The 10,412-nt window shown below is 57.9% G+C and overlaps 1 protein-coding gene across 1 annotated transcript in view; it reads left to right on the top strand.

The window, feature by feature from the left end:
- LRRN2 (leucine rich repeat neuronal 2) overlaps positions 1-10,412 on the top strand; it is a 33,784-nt gene that overhangs the window by 19,985 nt on the left and 3,387 nt on the right. The window lies entirely within an intron of this gene.

The raw sequence follows: 10,412 nt of genomic DNA, 5'->3' as shown, positions 1-10,412 counted from the left end.
AGGGCGGGGGGGGGGGGGGGGGGGGAATTAACCCTTCTAGCGAAGCCTCCATTTCTGGATGGTCCACACCAGAAGTAGCAGAAATCAGGCTTCAACACAGTTTAAAGCTCCTAATGTCCCTGGAGTTGAAGCAACTGCAAGATCCCCAGATCACAGTCTGCTCCTGGTAGTGCTGGCCCCACGAGAGCCGACACCAGATTTCACAGTGACACACGTGACACACGTCCCGAGCGGGTGCAGCCCTCGGGACGCGCAGCACCCTTCTCCCTCCGTCGCCCACAGGGAGGGCCAGGACACACGGGTCCCGGTGCTGCGTTTGCCCTGTCAGGGTGATGACGGGACCTGCTGCCTCCTGCCTGGCGTGTGGCTGTACCCACGAGCGGGACAGCCACGTGCGTTATCCCCTCGGCCAGCAGTGAGCATCCTGGGCAGCTCTGTTGCCCGCTGGCCCTCCCTCCACACTTGAAATATATGGCAGGAGCCGGGGCGGTGATTTAGGGTCCCCCTTCACCCCTTTGCCTTCCCTCATATTTATATGATGTTCAGCGGCACGAAAAATACGGCTCCTTGGCATCCTGCAGCCTCTCGCTCTGGGGGAGCAGCCGCAGCCCCACACTGATCCCTTCCCCAGCCCCGGGGCTGATTTTGGAAGCTCCAGCCTCCCCGATCCCCTCCCCAGCACCCAGTCAGAGCTGCCGGGGGGGATCAGGGAAGGCCAAGCCCTGTGGTGCTGCCTCCAAAGCAACGTTTTGGCCTCCGGCAGAGTCCGGCTGTGGTCCCCGGGATGTTCCCGGGGTGTCCCCAGGAGCAGGATGGCAAAGCCCAGCGGCTGGGCTGGCTGCGCCCAGCGGAGCCTGTCCTGCATCCCCAGATCTGTATCATCGTGGAGCCTTTGTTTGCTCTCATTAACGCGTCTGCGAAGTGCCTGATGTGTGAAATATCCTTTTTATTATCTGGAATTGGCAGGGCCGCCTGGGACTCGCGTCTGCTTCGCTTTCCAGGCCAGGGCTCTCCAGACAAGCTTCGTGTTAGTCTTGCTCAGTTTGTGGCTTGGGGTGGGCTCAGGCTCAGCTCGCAGGCGTGCTCCTCCACCTAGAAACCAGGAATGGGACAAGCTGCGGTGTCACCCGTGGGGGCACCCGCCGCTGAGGTCCTGCTGAGCAAAGCAGGCAGAATGGTCTGCTAGAGCAGGGCTGGGGCTGGTGCCTCCAGAGTTGGGGATCCCTTGGATTTTTCTGCCTTCAGGGATTAATCTGGTTTTCTCACAGCCCCTTTGAAGTACTGGGGCTTTTCCCAGAGCGCAGAGCTGAGCAGTTGTGGGAAATTCTCCCCAGAATGGAAGTTGGGTGGGAATTTGGGCAGTGGGAGCAGCCCTCCACAGCGCCATAGCCCGCGGGGGATCTCTCCATCCCCCTTTTATTCCCACCACTTCCTTACCATGTGCATTTTCACCCTCTGTCCCTCCCTTAGCCCCAAACAGCAGCACAAAACGCTGTTGACGGGCAGCAGGTTTTGTTATCGTAGTCTTGACCCCCTTGCAGGAAGTTGCCAAGAAAACATTAAACCCTGGATTTGTAGCCAGCCTCAGTGAGACCGACTCCTCCCTCCTCGACACGCTCCCTCCTGGGAGGATGCGTGTGTTGGCCCGTGCCCCCACCACCCACCCTGCTCCCCCTTCCTCCTCCCGTTCCCAGTGCTCCCAGTTGTGAGTCGCGTCGCAGCGTCATCGGAGCCTGCTACTGAGAACCAGAGAATGACGGGCAGGGGCCCTGCTAATGGCACGAGTGATGTTACTGTGTGATCCCTCAGCGGGCAGGGGGGCTGTAGCCACGGCGCCACCCCCTCGCTGGGCTGGAGGACACAGCCGGACCCTGCTCAGGGGACCCCAGGGCTTGGCACAAGAAAAAGGAGCAGCCGGAGGTGGAAAATGAGGGGACACAGGGAAATTCCAGCAGGGCAGGGCTTGGGCCATGCTGGAAGGATCTGGCTCTGAAAGAGCCAGCAAGCAGAGTCCATTTCCCCATAGGGGACTTTGCTCCAGGATTTGTTCTTCATTGCAATGACCATTTCTGCCTCGTTCAAATCCACCTGGCTTTGGCCCTGCTGCGTGCGCCCATGCAGCTCCTGGTCTGCTTTGCGCCAGCCAGGACGCGGCCTGGCCACCTCCATCCTGCCCCGGGATGCTCGCGGTGCTGCGTGCGTGGCCCAGGGATTTGGGGACCTGCCAACCAGCCACACGGAGGTGACCTGCGCTCGCTCCGTGTCTGTGTTGGTGGAGGGACTGGCTCCCCCCGCTCCCCCAGCCTTGGACGAGGGGTCTGTAGCGAGCTCATTAGAAAAGACCTGGAGGTGTTTTCCAGGGAGTTCAGGGGCTCGCGTGAATTATTTAACATGGGCTCCACAGCACGGCGGGGAGGAGGAACTGGGGGAGCTCATTACTGCGCCGGGGCTGTTTGTCTCCCAGCCACGGCACAGCGGTGCCAGGGACAGGCTGTGCCTGCAGCACGGCTCCCTGCTCGCCGATGCCGCACACACACCGCTTCAGGGGAGGGAGCCACACTTTCTGCCTCTGACCCGGGCAGGATGGAGCTGAGCCTTGCCAGGAAGGTCCTGGGGCAAGGATGTGGGGCCTGAATGTCGCTGCAGAGCTGGGAGGTGGGAGTTGAGCGCAGCAGAAGGGAAGGGGAAGGGTTCTGAGCTGGCTCGGGATGCTCGGCCTGGCCTGGCACACTAGAACCATCCTGGGGTCGGGGCAGGCAGCTCCACTGAGCTCCCCACATGCTGGGGACTGGGAGCTTTGTTGATCACAAATAGCATTTTCTCAAGCCCCCGGGTGATTAAGGAGGCAAATGCCATTTGAAACCCTGCTCTCTAGGCTCTCAGAGGCTCCACGATGGCTTTTACAGGCTGAAGGGCTCTAAATTAGCTGTTGCCACTCAGGGAGAAGATCCCGGAGATAGCTCTGGAAACAGTGAGACAGTGCAGCGACAGTCAGAAAGGGCACATGGCAGGCGGGGGATGATTAGGGAATAAATAAAGCAGCAGACCAAAGCCAGGGCTCTGCCTGCGGGCTGAGCAGCACCTGCGGACTCTCCTGCCTGGACAGGGAGGGTCTGAGCATGGAAACGGCGACGGCTGGAGCGGTGAAACAGGCCCCACGGGGAGAGCAAAACGGATTCTTCAGGTTGCAAAAGAGACAGTGACAGTGGGGATGAGGTAGGTGTCTACAAAAGCACACGTGGGAGGCATCCTGCTTTCGCTGAGCTCCCTGGCGCTGGCCCTGCCGGACCCCTCTCCCCCCTTCTCTGCCTGGGATGTTCGCGACTGTGACATTTGAAAGGGGACAGCAAGGGCGCTGGGGAGGGGGATCTGCAGGCGCAGAGTCCAGCTGCACGCAGCTGGAGTTCAGCTCCTGCTGCAGCCCGGAGACAGTGCCAGTCATTAGAGAGGCTTCCAAAAATGCAGCGAGCTGCAGCCCGACGCAGCGTGGGATTTGGTAAACGGCACAAATTTGACAGAGTAAAGGACAATTCAGCTACGAGCCAACACCAAGACTCCATCTTCCCAGCCTCTTCTTTCTTCAGGCAATCCGGAGCGGAGATCAGCCACCTTTTTCAGTTGGCTTTTGCAAGACATTTACAGATGCACCAGTTAACCCCGCGGCCTGGAGACCAGCCCTTCAATTCTCAGGAATAAAACGAGATGGCCCCAGGGCTGCCCAGATGAAAAATAATGGATTTGACGCTTCCCATAGACCTGATCATGCTGCTCACAGGGGACAAATCCGGAGTTTTCAGAGCTCGTACCACCAGCTCGGCCCCTCTAAAGCTGCTTTTTAAAGCAGGCAGGGCAGTGCAGATGGATTTAACTCCTGGTCCCACTAAGGAGCCCGGCCGTGGCTCTGGGTGTCACAGGGAGCGGCAGGTGCCACCTCAGCATCTGTCCCCGCCGCGTGCGCAGCCACCCAGCCCGGGTGCTGCTCCCTGCCGAGGGCTCTTGGTCTCAACTTTTGCAATCAAAGAGAATGAGGGACAGGGAAGGGCCCTGAGGGTTTATCTCCAGGAAGAATAAACCTTCTGAAAGCCTGACCGCTGCTCAGCTGTGTTTTGGAGAAGCTGCTCTGCAGGGACCCCCAGCCCCGGGATCCCAGCTCCTCCCTGAGCATCTCCCTGGCTGCCGAGGCACCCGGCCTCTCGGTGTCCTGGTGCTGATCCCCAGGCAATGAGCGTGGGACCAAAAGCAGCTCTGGGATGTGCTCAGCACTGCATGGGCAGTTTGTGGCTGCGCAGGGCCAAATCCTGCATGCTCCAGGCTGGAGGTTGTGCCTGAAGCTGGCAGCAGCATCTCTGCAAAGCCACAGGGACCTGGGGGGAGCATTTTGGAGGCAGGCAGAGCCAAAGCAACCCTTCCAGAGCCTGAAAGCAAGAGAAGAAGAAGAACAACAGGCTTATTTCCCAGCCCTCCTCATTAAAAAACATCCGAAGTGGAAGGAGAGAAGCATCCAGATAAGAAGCGGGCACCGCTCCTGCCCGCCAGCTCCTGGCAGATTGGCACAATAGCGAGGTGCAGGCAGCCGAGCGGTTTGCTTTGCATGCTCTCGGCAGCTTTTTATCTCCTGGCTTCCTCCTAGACAAGCAGAAACAACGCTATCGCCCTCCCTGCCAGGAGAGATGCAGGAGAAAACCCACAGATGACATCCCCGGGTCTCTCTGCAGAAAACACAAGGCTTAGGAAACCGAGGAAAGAAACTACCAGAAAAACTGGCAGAACAGCAGCCCGGTGCTGCTGGTTTTGGAGGGCTCTGGTCCCTCTCTCGTGTAAATGCTTTTCAGGGGATAACAACCTGAAATTACAGCTCGAGGCTGGAGCAGGGCTTTGCTGCCACGGCCCGGTGCGTGGGTGCGGGCAGCGGACAAAGTGGGGTGCAGGGACCCGTGGGGGGGTTCCTTGTGCTCCGCGCCCACCGCCCCACTCGCCCGGGGTTGGTTTGTTTGCTTTAGCCAGGGGTGAAGCTGCAGAAAGGCTGGGGCGGGAGCACCCTCCCATCCTTGAACCAGACAGTGAAGACGCAGAGCTGCATAATACGCCGGAATTTAATAAAACGCCTCAAACAGACAAAGTTTTTCCTTTTGCCAGCTGCTTAATTAAATTGCCTAATGCTGTTTGCGATCGCAGCACAAACTCCTGTGTTTAAAGACCACGGTGTTGCCATGGTGCTCACCCGGCGGATGGTGCGGGGCTGTGATGGAGCATACAGATGAGGGAGGCTGCCGTGGATGCGGGAGGAGGGGGAGCGGTTGCCACGTTACAGGGGGAGATTCGGTGTCTTTTCTTTCTTTATTTATTTATTTGTTTGTTTTCTGACGCGGCAGTGAACTCCCTGCCAAGGTTTGTATCAGGATCTTTGCTCTGAACAGAGCAGCTGTTTTTCCACCCCAGGGCTTTGAAGATGCTCGCTTGGAGGTATGAGCTCCCTGCTGAAACATCCCAGCCCCCTTTTACCAGAGGGAGGGAGGGGATGGATTTGGCTTCCAAAGACACCGAGCGCTTGCTTTGCCATCGCCTCGCATGCCGGGTTTGTAAGGACACAGCACTTGGGAAGAACGCGGCTGATATTGTTTTGCCACAGCCCCAGCGTGGGTCTGAGACGGGGACTGAGCCCAGAAATCCTGACCCACAGCACCAGGGAGCGAATTAAAGCCCAGGACATGGGAGAGCCAAGCTCAGCTGAGGCTCCAAGGTGGAGGTTGAAGCTCCTGGTGCTCCATTCCCCACGTGTGGAGTTTTCCTTCTCACATTGTGCATCTCGCCCTTACCAGCTGGTGCAACCGCTGTGATACATCAGGGGTGCAGGAGAGGAAAGTCAAACCTGACCGGGGGGCTTTGGGCTTCGTGGCCGTGGGTGAGGCGAGGAGACTCACCAGGATGGCTGACTTGGAGAAACTATTGCTTTCTGTGACAAAGGGAGGCGTTGGGTGGATGTTGGGCCATGGTGCTTGAACAGGTTTCCTTGCTCAAGCAAGCATCAGGTATCTCACACAGAAATTTCTGCCATTTTCCATCCCTGTATCAGCTGCAGTAAACTCAAGGTGCCTGCAGAGGCATCCCTCCGGCCGCCTGGCTGCTTCTCACTCTTTCCTCTCCTTGATGGTGCAAATGGAGACGATCCCTAGGAACCATGAGCAACAGGGCTGAGACTGGGGATGGGGGCTTGCAGGGCTCCCCCTGCCCCCAGGCACGTGGGGATGCTCAGCCCAGGGCTCATCCCACATCCCAGAGCCGACCCATCGCTGCTCCATCCCCCGCAGTGCCCGAGGGCACCGGCTGGTCCCTACACCAGAAAAACCTTCCTAGAGCCTATATAACACTTGGAGGGTATATTTCCTTCGCCTGATACCCAGAGTTACGTCTCCACATCATCCCTGCCACCAGATAATGACTTGACCTCCGCGGCTTAACCGAGATTTAATACGTCAGTTATTGTATGTAAAGCAGTGGATCATTAAAAACATTTATTCAAGATTAACAGCTACCTAATAGATACCATTAGTATCACAGTTGTATAAGTGGCGAATCCCGAATGCATGCGATTTACTGATCCCTTGGGATGTATTTGCCATACTGTAACTGTACTTTTAGATGTAGATCGGGCTGGTCTGATCCTGCGCTCCCAGGTGGGAGCAGGCAGTGATGGGGACCCGGAGCAGCACCCAAGGTCTGTGGGCAGAGCTGGCCCGGGGTGGGTGTATCCACAAAGCACCTGCACTGGCATCGCCTGTGCTCACTTCCCAGGAAGGCACAAGATACCCTGGGGAGGAGGGAAAAGCTTGTTTTGTACTTGCACTAAGGCTTTTACTGCTATAAAAATGTCATCAATAAGTCACGCTCCCAGCTGGCATCGCGACGGCAGCAGGGGCAGGGCTGGTGTGCCGGGACCCCGGAGCCCCCGCGGTCCCTCTCCTCTCTCCCCCCAGCCTGGATGTGGCTGTGGAAGCCGCACGCAGGTGGCTCCAGCCGCCTGGCACACTGTGGGTGCTCAGCGCCCTTAAAGTAAGAGCTGCCAGGGAGTTTTTATCGGGTGGGGGGGGTGGTTTGGAAGAGATGTGCCGCCTGCTCCAGGGCAAGGGGTGGTGACAGACAGCAAGACCCCAGAGCCAACCTTGTAAAACTGGCCCTTACAGCAAAGCCCTGCAGGATTTAATACATCGCCTTCCAGATTAAAAAAAAAAAAAAAAAAAAGTGATATAGGAGCATTTCTGATAGCAGCAGCGTACCCTATTTCTGTTTTACAAGTAATTGATACAGAACCCTGTTTAATTCTCATTGGGTTTATCACAAATAAAAGTGAAGCTTTTACATAAAGGTTTACACAGAGGACATGCGACCTCAGCCTGAGGGGACAAACTTTACTGCGTGTCACCACGGAAAGAGCCCAGAGCAGCCAGGGCTGAGAGCTGGACATGGCGATAAGCCCAAAAAATTCCTTCTCTGGGGATACGGTGGGGCTGTGCAGTTTGGTCTAGTGTTGTCTCCTTGTGCAGAGAGGCTGGACCGGCTGCGTGCGCACGTGTCCAGCTGCAAACCCAACAAAGCCAGAGGGGGCAAGGCCCGGGTCATCCCCATCCTCCCACCCTGGGCAGGATGAAGGCTGGATCCTGCGCTCAGCAGAGCTGCCGGCTCCTCGCCGAAACATCTTCTCCCGAGGGCTGGCTGCAGATTTGAATCACGCCGTCAAAAAGAGCAAAAGACAGCAGGGACAGGCGGGGGGGAGGATTTTCCCACAGCATCTGACTGCCACTTCTCATCTGCCTCCGCCGGGAGCTGGCAGGGCCGGTGACAGGGACGTGAAGGCTTAGCGGCCGCTGAAGTACAGCAGCGTTGGAAAGCTTCGAGAGCGATGGCCGTGGCGCAGGCTGCTGTGTGCGCTGCTTGCTTAAAACCGTCACCCAGAAAAGACAGAGGTTTGACAGGAGCTCACGGCCCCCAGGGAGATGCGACGCGGGCTGGGGCATCTTGCTACCCCTTGGGGACGTCGCCGCGGGCCAGCTGCTGCCTGCGGAGAGGAGCCACGGGCTGAGCATGGGCCTGCTCCTGGCTTTGCCCAGGCACGGCACCCCCGGGGTCCTCCCTGTCCCCCTTGGGGTGCGGGGGCTGTCCATCGCCTCCCACCCAGCAGCACGCCGGGGGAAGCATCGGGCTCTTCTGGCTGCAGTGAGGGAGAGGGAAGGGCAGGGGAGCGCGGGGCTCAGCTGCAGCCATTTATCTCCTGAAGCCAGGCTATTAGACAGATGACAGAGGGAGAGAGGCAGCCGGTGCAAGCACTGAGACCAAGGCTCCTTCCACTGGGTGATTTATCTCCTGGCTTCATCCAGCAAACTTGCTGATGAAAAGACTCTTCCCTTCTCTGTGCCTCATCAATTCTCATTCTCATTGCTTTTCTTTTTTTTTTTTTTTTTTTCCCTCCCTTTCCCTGGGCTTCTGCCGCCTGTTCATGCAGCCACTCTCCTCTCTCCCCAGCGCTGCGCACCCCGTCTCTCCTGTCTCGTCTCCCTCTCCCAACCTCATTCTCTGATGGTTTCTTTGTCCCTTTTCTTCTCCCTTTCTCATCTGGTTCTCCTTTATCTCCTTGTGGCACTTTCATTCCCCCTTACTCCTTCTCCTTCCATATTTACCATATCCCCCTCGCTGTCCCTGAGCACACCTGGCTGGGATGGAAACAGAATCCTTGAGCTCCCATTAGCAACTGTCACCGCAGATGATGTCGTGGCCTTGTGGCAAATGTAAGTTGGGACCATTTGGGGCAGTGCCCTGGCTGGCCCTGGCCCTTTGTGTCTGGTTTCCTCGCTTTCAGAGGAGCAGAAACACCTCCCGAGTGGGCGAAGGTACTCCAGAACCATCATGAAATTTTCTGGTGCGGCACGTAGCGGCTGGCCTGATCCTGCTCCGTGTGCTCAGCCTCGTGCCTGAGGGATGCTCAGGCAAAACTTGTCCAGGTTTGCTGGCTCGCTGCACGGACCAGCCCCAGGGTGGCTCGTGTTGTATGCTGCAAAATTCCTGCTGTTCTGGGGATGCAGAAGGAGCCGTTCGTGGTTTCCAGCAGTGCCACGTGTTGCTCTTCTGTCCCAGCAACTGGTAATTCAGTGGCTGCTCCAAGCCCTTGGCTCAGAAATCCTCTGGCCGCTGATGCTCTGTGATCACTTGTGACAGAGGCAGGTGTGGGACAAGAGCAGGGACTCCGAGGTATCCCCCCGCAGGAAGCTTTGAAGGCAGAAGTCACAGAAATGCCTTAGGGAGACCAAGAAATGGGGTAAATGCTGGAAAACTATGGAAGAGACAAGCCGCAGCCCTGGTGTGGGGACTAGGCTTGAGACCCGCTGGGGAAGAAAAAAGGAAACTGGGGGTATTTTCCATTTCCCACTGTTGAGGGCACTGCAGCAAATATTTCAGCCCCCTGGCTCTACATTTTTTTGAAAAAAATAAACTCTGAGCAGATACGTCACCCGACTCCCTGCTGCCACTCTCGCTGCGCAGCCCACGCCATAAAGAGCCCGAAATAGCAGCCGGGGGCCGTCAGCACTGGCGGGGAGCTGGGGGTGCCCGTGGCCTCGCCAGAGCCCAGCCTGGCCGCGGAGGGGGTCCCGCTCCTCAGCAGACCCTCCAACAATCTGCATCCCTGCTCCTCTTTGCTCTTCCCCATCTTTTCGCCAGTTGCGCCGAGGCTCCCATTATCCCGGGCAGCATCTCCCCGCCGCCTGCAAAGGCAGCAGATCAGTCTGTCTTGGAGAGGAGATGAAATCTGGGCTCTCTGGGAGACACCACTTAGCCTCGCAACCTCGGCTGCGTCTCGAGCCTGATCTCTCTATTTGTTAGCCTCATATCCTGCGTCCCTCCGCTTTTCTGTCTCATTCAGTGCCCTGAGCCTGTCTGGGGGGAAAACAAGGGTTTTCGGGGCATGGTCATGCTGCTGGGGAGTCACAGAGAGACGGGGTGGGTGGAACTTCGGGGTACGTGTGAGCGCGTGCACATGAAAAACAGAAAGTTGCACGTGGGGAATCGTCCCCGCTGCTCCCCTGCGTGAACCCCTTGAGGTTCAGGTCTCCCCCGGGCCAGCCCTCTCCCGGGATCCCCAGCCCCAGCCCTGGTCCCCCCCCTCCACTCCCCACAGCTCGGCGGGGGGAGGCTTTCGAACCCAAATGGGGAAATGCCAGAAGCGAACTCGGCTGTGGGAGCTGCGGGACTGCCGGGTCCATCCCACCATCCATCTCCGGGGCTAAGGGAGTCTCCATGCAGCCTCTTCAGTCCCTAATTAAGAAATAATGAGCCCAACTTCCCCGGGTAAGGGATAAAAGACAACCAGCAGGCTCCTGCCCTCTCCTTCCCCATCTCCCCATCACCAGCCCTTGGCTGAACTG

This window comes from Athene cunicularia (genome assembly GCF_003259725.1).
Source record: "Athene cunicularia isolate RWA chromosome 26 unlocalized genomic scaffold, athCun1 chr26_part1, whole genome shotgun sequence".
Taxonomy (NCBI): Eukaryota; Metazoa; Chordata; class Aves; order Strigiformes; family Strigidae; genus Athene; species Athene cunicularia.
Note: the sequence above shows the minus strand (reverse complement) of the source record. Positions and strands in the feature narration are given on the sequence as shown.